The 10,606-nt window shown below is 47.4% G+C and overlaps 1 pseudogene; it reads left to right on the top strand.

Moving 5' to 3' along the window:
- The first annotated feature begins 2,903 nt into the window (after positions 1-2,903).
- Positions 2,904-3,477, top strand: LOC104990539 (annotated as a pseudogene).
- The last annotated feature ends 7,129 nt before the right edge of the window (positions 3,478-10,606 follow it).

Below are 10,606 nucleotides of genomic sequence, written 5' to 3'. Positions count from 1 at the left end.
TTACTAGCTGTGCTACCTTGGTAAATCCCTTAACCTCTTTTAGGCCTGGTTTCCTTGTCTGTGAAATGCAGATAACCTTTTAAGATGGTGAAGAGAATTTAGTGAAATAATATGTGTAAAGTACCTCGGGAAGTGCCTGATACCGAGTAGGTGCTCAGTCACTGGTGGTTGATACAGTAGAGTCTACTACTTTTTCAGAGTCATCAGGGCTGACATTTCTTCAAAGACTCTTATGAATCCCCTGGAATTACAGCCACATGTGAGTTTGTGCAAATGCTGGGGGTAATGTCCATAGTTTTATTGATGATTTGAAACAGGGTGGCAGTCTCCTGGAAAGGAAGTAGCCCCAGTCCTTTGAGTCACACTCCAGAAGAAGTCAGTTTCCCCATACCCATGACTTCAGCTAGGAGTTCCTCAGGTAGTGTCCTGCCTGGAAGTACAACTTCATCTAGAATGGAGCTGGGAGAGACAGCCAGTAAGATAACACAGAGGAATGGAAATCCCTGGTGGTCCAGTGGTTAGGACCCCGTGCTTCCACTGCAGGGGGCATGTGTGTTCCAGCCCTTGTCAGGGAACTAAGATCCTACATGCTGTGCAGCACAGCCAAAATAAAAGGATAGCAGCACGGAGCACTTGCCAAGCACTTTACAGTTTGTAAGTGCGTTTACCTATATTAGCTGTTTTAAATACCCAGAACATCTCAGTAAAATGAAGAACTACTGGCATTGTTCTTGGTGTATTATATTTTTAAGTATGTTTAAAGTCTGTTGACTATTTCATCACCTAGATATGTCATGATTTATAAAGCTCATCCACTATTTTAATCATTTAGATATGTTTACTGTTACAGATAATACCATGATGAACATCCTACCACATAAAACTTTGTGTTTTTTTTTTTTTCATGTTTTATTGAGGTAGAATTGATATATAACATTTTATTAGTTTCAGGTTACAACATAATGGTTCAATATTTGTATATATTGCAAAATTGTCACACAGTGAGTCTAGTTAACATCCATCACCATAATACTTACAGAATTCTTTTTTTCTTGTGAAAAACTTCCTGTAATGTTTAAAGTAAATTCAAGGGAGTGGAATTACTGTTACATCAGATACAAATACCCCACTCCCCATAGTTATAATCATTTTATTGATGCAATGAGAATAATATTTTTTAATCTTCCTCTTTGGAATTCTGCAGTGGGAACACAAGGGCAGGCCCTTCTCTCTCCTACACCCAGCAGAAACATTAATAATCTATCATATCCTTTTTAAAAATTAAGGTAATTGCAGTTGTAAAAATAATACAGAGAGTTCCCTTATACATTTTGCCCACATTCACCCAGTAGTAACATTTTGTAAAACTGTAGCATAACATCACAGCCAGAATATTGCCATTATTTCAATCCACCAGTCTTAGTCATATTTCCCTGGTTTTACCTGTCTGTTAAGTTCTATGCAGTTTTATAACCTCTGTAAATTCTTAAATCTGCTACCACAGTTCCAGCACCACAAGGATTCTTCATGTTACCCTTTTAATGATCACGCCTCTACGTCACCCCCTTCTTAACCCTTGACAACCACCAATATATCCTCTACTTCTAAAATTTTGTCATTTGAAAATAGAATCATACACTGTGTAACTTTTGGGGATTGAATTTTTTTCATTCAGCTTATTCCTCTGGAGATCCATCCGAGTTTTTTAATGTATCAGTAGTTTATTTTATTTATTTCAAGATATGGATGTACCACAGATGTACCATGTTTAACCATTAATCTATTAAAGAATACTGAATACAACATTGTAAATCAGCTATACTCCAATAAAATTAAAAGTTTTTTGAAAAGGAATACTTTGTGCTCTGACTTTGTGCTCACTTAGCAACTAATGAAAAAGCCTATTCTTGGTGACCTGAGTGTTGTTTCATATTCACGATTATTAAGTTTCTTAACCCTTCAGTCATGGCACCCACTATTACTTCCATCTCATAGACAGGGAAAATTGAGGCTCATAAATGATTTTCCCATGGTCACATGCTGTTAAATGGCAAAGAAGACCTTGGGACTCAAGACAATAGGGCTCTTTCTACTACAGCAGGCTTTCTCAGACCTTGACTAAGGTTGCTGGGAAGACGATGTGGAAAAGAGAGATGTCAGAGGCAGGAAGAGCACTGATGCAGCCTGGGTCAGTTCAGGTCTTCACTGCTAACTTTGCTTCATAGGTTACAAGAGCAGTGTCATGAAGGTAAAGAATCTGCCTGCCAGTGTAGGAAATGCAAGAGATGCAGGTTCAGTCCCTGGGTTGGGAAGATTTCCTAAAGCAGCGAATGGCAACCCAACCCAGTATTCTTGTCTAGAAAATCCCATGGGTAGAGGAACCTGGCAGGCTACACTCCACAAATCGCAAAGACTGGGACACAAGTGAGCACGCCAAGTGCCCATATCCTGAAGCAGGGGGCAACATAGCCTGTGCATTTGAAATCATTTCCCCTTTGACACCTCAAGGCTGAAGTGGATGAAGCCCGTGAGCAGTCTTCCCACAGACCTGGGACCTGGAATGGGAAAGGGAAAACTCAGCCTTTGGGTATGTATCAGAGGACAAATAGCCAAGGCTGTCCTTGGAAATGTGAAGTTGAGTGTCTCTGATGACGTCTGAGGAAACTGAGTCCCATGACAAGTGAGCTTTCTATTCTGGGGTGACAGGTGGATGGCAGAAATAGCATTTTAATAGTAAGGGAGAAGTAGCATTTTAATTTTTTTTGTGGTGGGGAACTATAGGTCATTTACACACAGCACATACACCTTGGGTGGGCTCAGTGTCTGGGACACGGTACGAGGCAAGCAGAGTGGAGTAAAAAAATGCCAGTTCACCATTTGCCTCTGCAGCTGCAACCAAAAGTATGCTCGGGCTTCAGAAGAGGCTTGCCTTCAGCATCCTCCGCTGTGACAAAAAGAAGGTCTGGTTAGGCCCCAATAAGACTAATGAAGTCACCGATGCCACCTCACATCAGCAGCTCTAGAAGCTGATCAAAGGTGGGCTGATGATCTGGAAGACTATGATGGTCCATTCCCAGGCTCGATGCTGGAAAGACACCTTGACCCACTGGAACGGGATCCACATAGGCACAGGTAAGGCAAAGCCAGTGCTCCGATGAGAAGGTAACCTGGATGAGGAGGCTGAGAATTCTGTGCCGGCTTCTCAGAAGATACTGTGAGCCTAAGAAGACTGACCACTTCATGTATCACAGCCTATACCTTAAAGTGAAGGGTAATATGTTCAAAAACAAGCAGATTCTTGTGGAACATATCCGCAAGCTGAAGGCAGACTAGGCTTGCAAGAAGCTTCTGGCAGACCAGGCTGAGGCCCACAGGTTGAAGACCAAGGAAGCCCACAAGCACCATGAAGAGCGGTTCAAGGCCAAGAAGGAGGAAATCATAAGGACTCTGTCCAAGAAGGAAGAAACCAAGAAATAAAGTTCTCCCTCTCTTCTCTGTACATACTGGCCTTGGCAACTACAAGCATCACTCATTCAATTAAAAAAAACAAGTCTTTATCTGCCTAAAATAAAAGCCAGTTCACACTTAGTCCTCCCTTTACCACTGCTGTTTCTTTCCAAATCATGGACAGCTAAGTCGGAAGGAGCTAGAGAAATCATTTGGTCTATCCCTAAGCCTCTGGGCACTGGCGGAAGCTGACAGGTGGAAACCTAGAGTCAGCCCAAACGTGATGAATGGCAGAGATGCCAGCTTGCAGGAGAGAAAGTTTGGCTTTCCTCCTGGGAGCTATGTCTGGCCAAAGGCTGCCTCCTCCCACCTCCTGCTAGGACTGGATTTTTTTTTTACAGTTGCTGTTACCATTGCTCCCCTGGCCTATTCCAGTGGCTGTGGTGGACTTGTAACAACTTTGCCTGTCTACTTACAGCTCAGGAACCAAACTGAGAGTACATAGCATTCTTCTCCATCTCCCTTGGCCCATCAGAAATGGCAAATCTTCTTCCAACGCACCCTCCGTCCTTATCCAGCAATTTCAGCCATGGGGGATAAACACTGAGGGCTTCAGAATTTATAAGGAGTACTTTGCATTCTTGAAATTATCAGAGATATCCGTTCTAAACCTTTTTTGGGGGTGGAATTTGGTGTTTGTTGTTTTTTTTAAATTTGTTTGTTTTTGTCTTTTTGCCCCGCACTGAGGCTTACAGGAACTTAGTTCTCCCACCAGGGATTGAACCTGGGCTGTTGGCTGTGAAAGCGCAGAGTCCTAACCACTGGACAGTCAGGAAATTCCCTGGGTAGAAGTTCTTAGACAAAAGGAGGCCACTTTTACTGGCTCTTATTCCCAGTGAGATTCCTGACTGTCAGAGGCCTGAAATGTGGAGACAGCTACCTGCCCTTCAAGCCAAGATGGCACCTAACCAGAAAACCCCAAGACCTCTGCTTCTTCCCTTCCCTTGGCTGCCCCTCCACTCCAGGTACCCTCCTCTCCTGCCACCACTCCTTTCCATTCCTCTTTTCTCTCTCTCAGCAAGTTTTTTATGTGATTACAGGCACTGCATGGTAATTAGTGCTAAACTCATTTGCACAACTACAGTTAATTGGCTACAACAATTAATTAATGTGTTGGAAATTTGGCACTGGAAAAAAAAGTTTGTCATCAAAAAAAACGGCAAAAATTTTAGAGTGAGATACCCATAAAAATCGAGCGCAGGCTTCAAAAGCCCAGCTGGGCCTCAAACTTAAGGCTGGCCCCAGATGCCTTCCGACTCTCAACTTCAACACATTTTCCTCTTTCCTCTTTCATTTTTTCCCTCTTCCTTTCTCTATTTCTCTTCTTGCTCTTTTTTTTTTTTTTTTAAACAACTTAAGCAAACTCATTTCCCTGATAAAATATAGCATGACTAATGGCTAGAGCATGTAAAAATCATTGGGAAAATGTCCTTGGAAGACGAATGCATTTTCAGCAGAATAATTAACTTAATTAACAAATTCACATGCATATTCATCAGGCTATTAATGTCTTCTCGGCTCAGCTTGATGAACATTGCGGTAATAACCATCTCATTTACATACTGCATTCTACTGCGATCCAAAACAGAGACAACATACAGGCGTACACACACGCACACACACACACACGCTTGCACCACTACACACAACATGCCTAGGCCGCTTTGACTTCCAGGTTGGCTGGCGGGAAGAGAGAGAGAGGTGTGGGAAGCCCGACTAGGTGGTATGATTTGTAGAGGGCCATGAGTGAGGTGGGCCAAGGACGCCCACTTGTGAATGAGAGAACTTTAATATTCTCTTCCTCTGCCTCTTTTTCCTTATTTCCTTTTCTCTGTGTCATTTTCTTCCTTCTTCTCCACTGCACCCCGCCCCCCCCAACCATGTCTCTCGAGGGAAAAACTTGGTATCCGTGCCAACTCCCCCCCACCTTCCTTTCCTCCCTCTCTCTCCTCCTTCCCCTCTCCCAACTGCTGCCAGCCGGCATCAGCGCCGAATTGCCATCTCCTTGAGCTCTCTGTGGAGCAATCTCAGAGAGCAGTAAGGTGTGACGCGGGGCTCTGCCGGCTTCGCAGCACCGCCTGCGGAAAGAGCGCAGGATGGCGGAGGAAGATTAAGAGAAATCGCGAGCAGGGCTCGGCTGCCATTGGTGTGTGCAAACGCCGAGGAGGAAGGGAGAGGGAGCGCGAGGAGGGGGGGTAGGAAGGGAGGGGGGAAACCAGCAGCTGTCGGCCTAATTCTTCTAACACTCTGCTTGTGGTCATATTAGAAAAACAGATTATGCCCCTCGGTGCCACTCACTTATACTTGACATACGTTAATGTTCTGTATCTCCATTCTCCCGGCTTGACGACAGTGGACTTCAGGTCTAGGAGAATGGGGGCCTGGGGGGCCAAGGGGCAAAAAAAAAAAGACCCTGCCTCTTCTTTCTTCCTGACCTCCAACCCCAGTCTGTACTTGCCCTTTAGAAAGGAAAGCTGGGCCCAGAATTTGCATCGGATGCCACCATTTGGCCCTGCTTTTTTCAGCCCCTTCGGGGGTGCAGAGGTCAGAGGACACCTGGAGGTCCTTTCTCCTAAAAGTCACTCCCCCTTTAGAGTCCTAATAAGTCACTTAATAAACCAAGTGTGACCAGCTTTGTGGCATCCCCAGCCATAACGTTCCTATGTGCCCTCCCCTCTCAAATCAGAAGCTGGGAGTCAGAGAAAGGGGTGTATGAGAGGTGCTGCTCCGTGAGGGGGTTATAGAGAAGGCATAAGCAAAGTAAGGCCAGGATTGTTTCTGGGTTGCTGTGGAAACCAGGTTCCCTCCTCCTGGCAGGAAGGGAGGAGTGCCTGAGGCCTTCCTCCTTCCACCAATCCTGAAGGCTATACAGGCGGAGTTTGCTAAGGCCTGGGGACTAGGGCTGGTCTTGGAGGACAGACCCACGGTTGCCCAGAAACCCTGCCTGCCAGGCTATAGCCCTTCAACCCCACCTTCCCTACCCTTTCACCCCAATATTCCGTCAGAGGAGGCTTTTTCCTCTAGGTGCCTTTTTCCTCTAGGTGCCTTGTCCTCTATGGAGACCTGTTGCTTAGCAACCACTGGTGCCTTCTTCCTAATAACTCACAGGGACTGAGAGATATAATATCTGTCTCTATATTCAGTTTCCCTCCCTTGTCTATTTATATTTAATAGCTGAAGCCCTGTCTTGGGTTCCCTTGGCATCTGTTTTAGAAGGAATAAGCTGCAACCTTATAAAGTTACACCTGAGGAAGAACTTCCAAACAAGGAAGAGTAGGAGAATAGAGGGGAGTAGGTAGTAAAGCTGTGAAATCATATTAAGTATAGAGAGAGGAAAAAATACAGTATTTAGGACTTGGAATGTGGGGAAGGGGTGTCCAAAGGGACTCCTAAGGGTCCACTCAGGACCTGGAATGGATGTTTCCTGACCTGGCACACCCTGCCCTGCCCCTCTACCCTCACCATATCCAGTCTAGAGCACTCTCGTGTTTCCATATATGGCAGGGTCATCCCTCTGGGGATGTCCGGTTTTCTAATGTCTGAATTTTGGTGTCCAAGGGGAGGGTGCCATGTGGGTGTGTGTCCAGTGAGACCTGGGTTTTTCAGGGAAGATCTTCTGAGCTCTCCACTAGAAAACCTGGCAGACTTGTCCTGCCAGGGGAAACAGTACAATAATGGACAAAAATGAAGAGCACAGAAGGCCCAAGAGTAGCCTAGAGGCTGCGTGTAGCGTCAGGAAACCTGCGTGTAGGTCCCCTCTCCTTATTGTCCTGTGATTCAAGTGATTCACTTCATCTTTTAAACTCATTGTTGCTTTATGTGTAAATCAAAAATAACATTTACCTCCCTGGACTTTAGCAGGATCAGTTAAAGTCGTAATGTGAAAGGAAACACCTTGGAAGCTATCAAATTTAACCAAAGTATTATTTTAAAGTTTGGCAAAGGTCTGACTGCTGGGAAGAGGGAAGCATCATGAGTCCAGCCTGGCCCTGGGCTTAGGAACACCTTTAGTTTGTTGGCCAGAAAAGTGTGATTCTTTGCCCTCTCCTCGATGGGGTAGGGAGCTTTAAATCAAAATCAAAGCTATCTAAGGAGAGTAGCACATGGTGTCCTTACCCCCACATCCATTCCCAACCTCTGACCTCTAGTTCTTCTTGTCAGTGCCCCACTGTGACCCTCCACCCTTATCCCCAGTCAGCATTTCCCCTGCCATTGTGCTCGCTTACAGGCTGTACAATTTCACCCTCTATACCCCCCTTCTCGGCACCTCCTCCAACCCGAGCCTTCTGTGGGAGACAGATGGGGTGTCTGCAATGGAAAAGGCTCTGGGCTCTACGCCGCCTTGGGTGGGCAGCCCCCCTCCTCATCTCCCCACTACTCCCTCTCCCTACCTAAGACACTCAGATTCACCCCGGGCAGCTTTGAGAGCTGCTGAGGATTCCAACTCTCTTCTCAGCCTCAGCCCCAGAAGCACAGGGCCAGAATGCCATCTTTCTCAGAGACCTAGACCCTAGCCCCTCTTCATGGAAGACCAGGGCAAAGGAAGAAGAGTTGGGGGATGGGAGAGCTCTATGTAAGGCGGCTAATGTGGAAAGGCAGGAAGAGACCCAGAGTCCTTCACTGAGGACTGGATGGCCAGGGTTTGGGGCCTGAGTTGACAGAGGAGGCTAAGCCTAGGCAGTTCCTTTGTTCCAGAAGTCAGGGGTCCCTAGAGGGAGGCTCAGCTTAGGGAGGGGGGAAAGGGAGCTAATATTACAGAGCGCCAACTGTGAGCCAGGCACCATGCCAGTGCCTTTCCATACCTGTACTCACAGCTAGCAGGTGAAGAGTCAGGGCAAATAGGTGTCTTGCGAGCTCACAGCGTCTCTCGGCACAGTTGACCACCTCCTCCTCTGAGTCTGTGATGTCAGTGCCAATTATCCTACCACTCTGGCTGCTCTTTCTCTGTCTCCTTTGCAAGCTCATCCTCAACTCCTCAGACGCAGCCAAGTCCCCCGATTATATACTTTCATGTACTATATATCCTTCTTTCATTGCATTTAGCACAGTTATTTCATACTTATTGGTGCAGTCATTTGAATAATGATCCTATTTCCATCTCCAGATGGAAAGTTCTACAAGGACAGTGACTATCTGTGTCCGTGTTCACCAGTGGCTCCCAGTGCCCAGCACAGTGCTTAGCATAAAGCAGCTCTTTAGTAAATATTTGTTGAATGAATGGAAAAAAAAAAAGGACAAAAAGCTTTCTGGCCTAAACTCAGCTTCCTAGCTACTCCCCCACCCAGAGCTGACTCTTCTGCAATGGGTAGAACAGGCAACGAGGTGCCTGGGAGGCCAGGTACCTCATTCTCCCTGGAAAAAGCTATCAGGACAGGCCAAGTCCTGGATATGGGGCCCTTGCCCTGCCGGAAACTGGCCCTGCTTATATGCTCTCCAGCTTCTCTAGACATTGAAAGAATTCAGTCCTAACAATGTCTCTGCATATTGGGGCCAGAAGTCACTCATGACGGAAGGGAGGAGTTCCACCAGGGAAGGATGCTCTGCATAAAACCCCTCTTTTCTGCCTTAGCTGAGACTGTCAGACCATCAGCTCCCACCCCTCTGTCTTCTTCCTCTGGGCTTCAGGGAAGCGGATGGTTTGACCAAGTGGCAGGGATAAATGGTAAGAGCAGGACAGTCTGCTTGTTCTTGCAATGTCGGGGGTCAGGGCGGAGCTAGTGACGAGCCTCAGCCAGGTGATTGGAACAGAGGAACACAGGATCCAGCAGCCTCAAGTCCTCTGGAGTTGAACTCCCTAGACCCTGGGAAGCAGGAGTGGCCAGTCCAGGGCTTTATCTGACCTCTGGGCTGCCCCTGCCATCTGACCTCAAATAATATTCCTGAGTCTGCAGAAAGTTAGAGTTACCAAGCCCAGCAACCCTTTGCTCTCCCAGGCCACTCCTCATTCTAGCCAATCACCTAGCCCAGAGCATCTCTCCCACCCAACTCAGGACCAATACCCAGTCCCCATGGCAGCCTCTCACCCAGCCCCCTTATCCTGACCTGCCCCTCAGCACCAGGCGCCCGGGGTCATAGATCTGGAAGCCATTCTAGGCAGTGCTGCTCTCTGACCCTACCTGTTCTCTGGGCTCCTAATGAAGTAGGACAACTCAGGCTATGGGCCAAGTCCTTGTGTCCTCATCAAAAGCAACATCTGTCCCCTCCAAGAAGATAATCCTGTGGAGGGGGGCGGGGGCGGTGAGACAGGCACAGGGGAGGAACCCCCATCCTGCCTGGGCCCTCACCCCAGATTCCACCGCAGGCACAGATTGAGAATGAGGGCCAACACAGCTGCAGAGGCCTACACTCACGCTTACCCTGCCCGGGCCTTCATGCCTCTGAGCCTCTGAACGCAAGAGCCCCTCCTTGACTCACCCAGCTACCTGGGCTGCTGCTGCTGCCAAGCCAGCCTTCTTTTATTCATGCGTTGTTTTATTGCTGGCAAATGCTGCTGCTTGCCGCTGTTGGAGGCGTTCCTGCCAAATCCATCCCAACATCTTGGCCTGGCATCAGGGCGGCATGCTAATGTGGAAATTTAAAGAGCCGCTCAGCTTTAAATCGGAATTTTAAATGAGCAGCAGTGCTCCAGAGGGACCCAGGCAAAATCGAACAGTATCTGATCCACCCTTCCTACCCCCACTCCCATAGCATGACCTCACTTCCTCCCACCTCTCCCCTTCACCTGGACTCTAGATGAGGGAGTGTCACTGGACACACTAGTGGAAGAAGGAATCGGTATGAGGTGGAGTCATCTAGGCCAGTAAGGAGCTGGAAACTTCCCTCCCCCCGACCAGGACTGGGAAGGGATTCACTACTTGCTGTCATGGGCAAATGGAAGCAGAGAACCTCTACACAAGGGAACAGGGCTCGGGACGGTGAGACTGACATTCCTACCTCATATCCCATTTTACCCAAAACCCAGAAGTGAAGCCCTAGAGCAGAGCAGAGAGAAGGTGGCATTCCGTGAAGACACTCCCATGCCACATACCCTTGTGCACCCTGGGATATGTGCACACAGCTGGGCATGCAGGTCGGAACGCTTCCTGAGTCTCCCTGTGGC

The sequence above is a fragment of the Bison bison genome, unplaced genomic scaffold, assembly GCF_000754665.1.
Source record: "Bison bison bison isolate TAMUID 2011002044 unplaced genomic scaffold, Bison_UMD1.0 scf7180017864180, whole genome shotgun sequence".
Lineage (NCBI taxonomy): Eukaryota > Metazoa > Chordata > Mammalia > Artiodactyla > Bovidae > Bison > Bison bison.
This window is presented reverse-complemented; position numbering and strand designations above follow the sequence as displayed.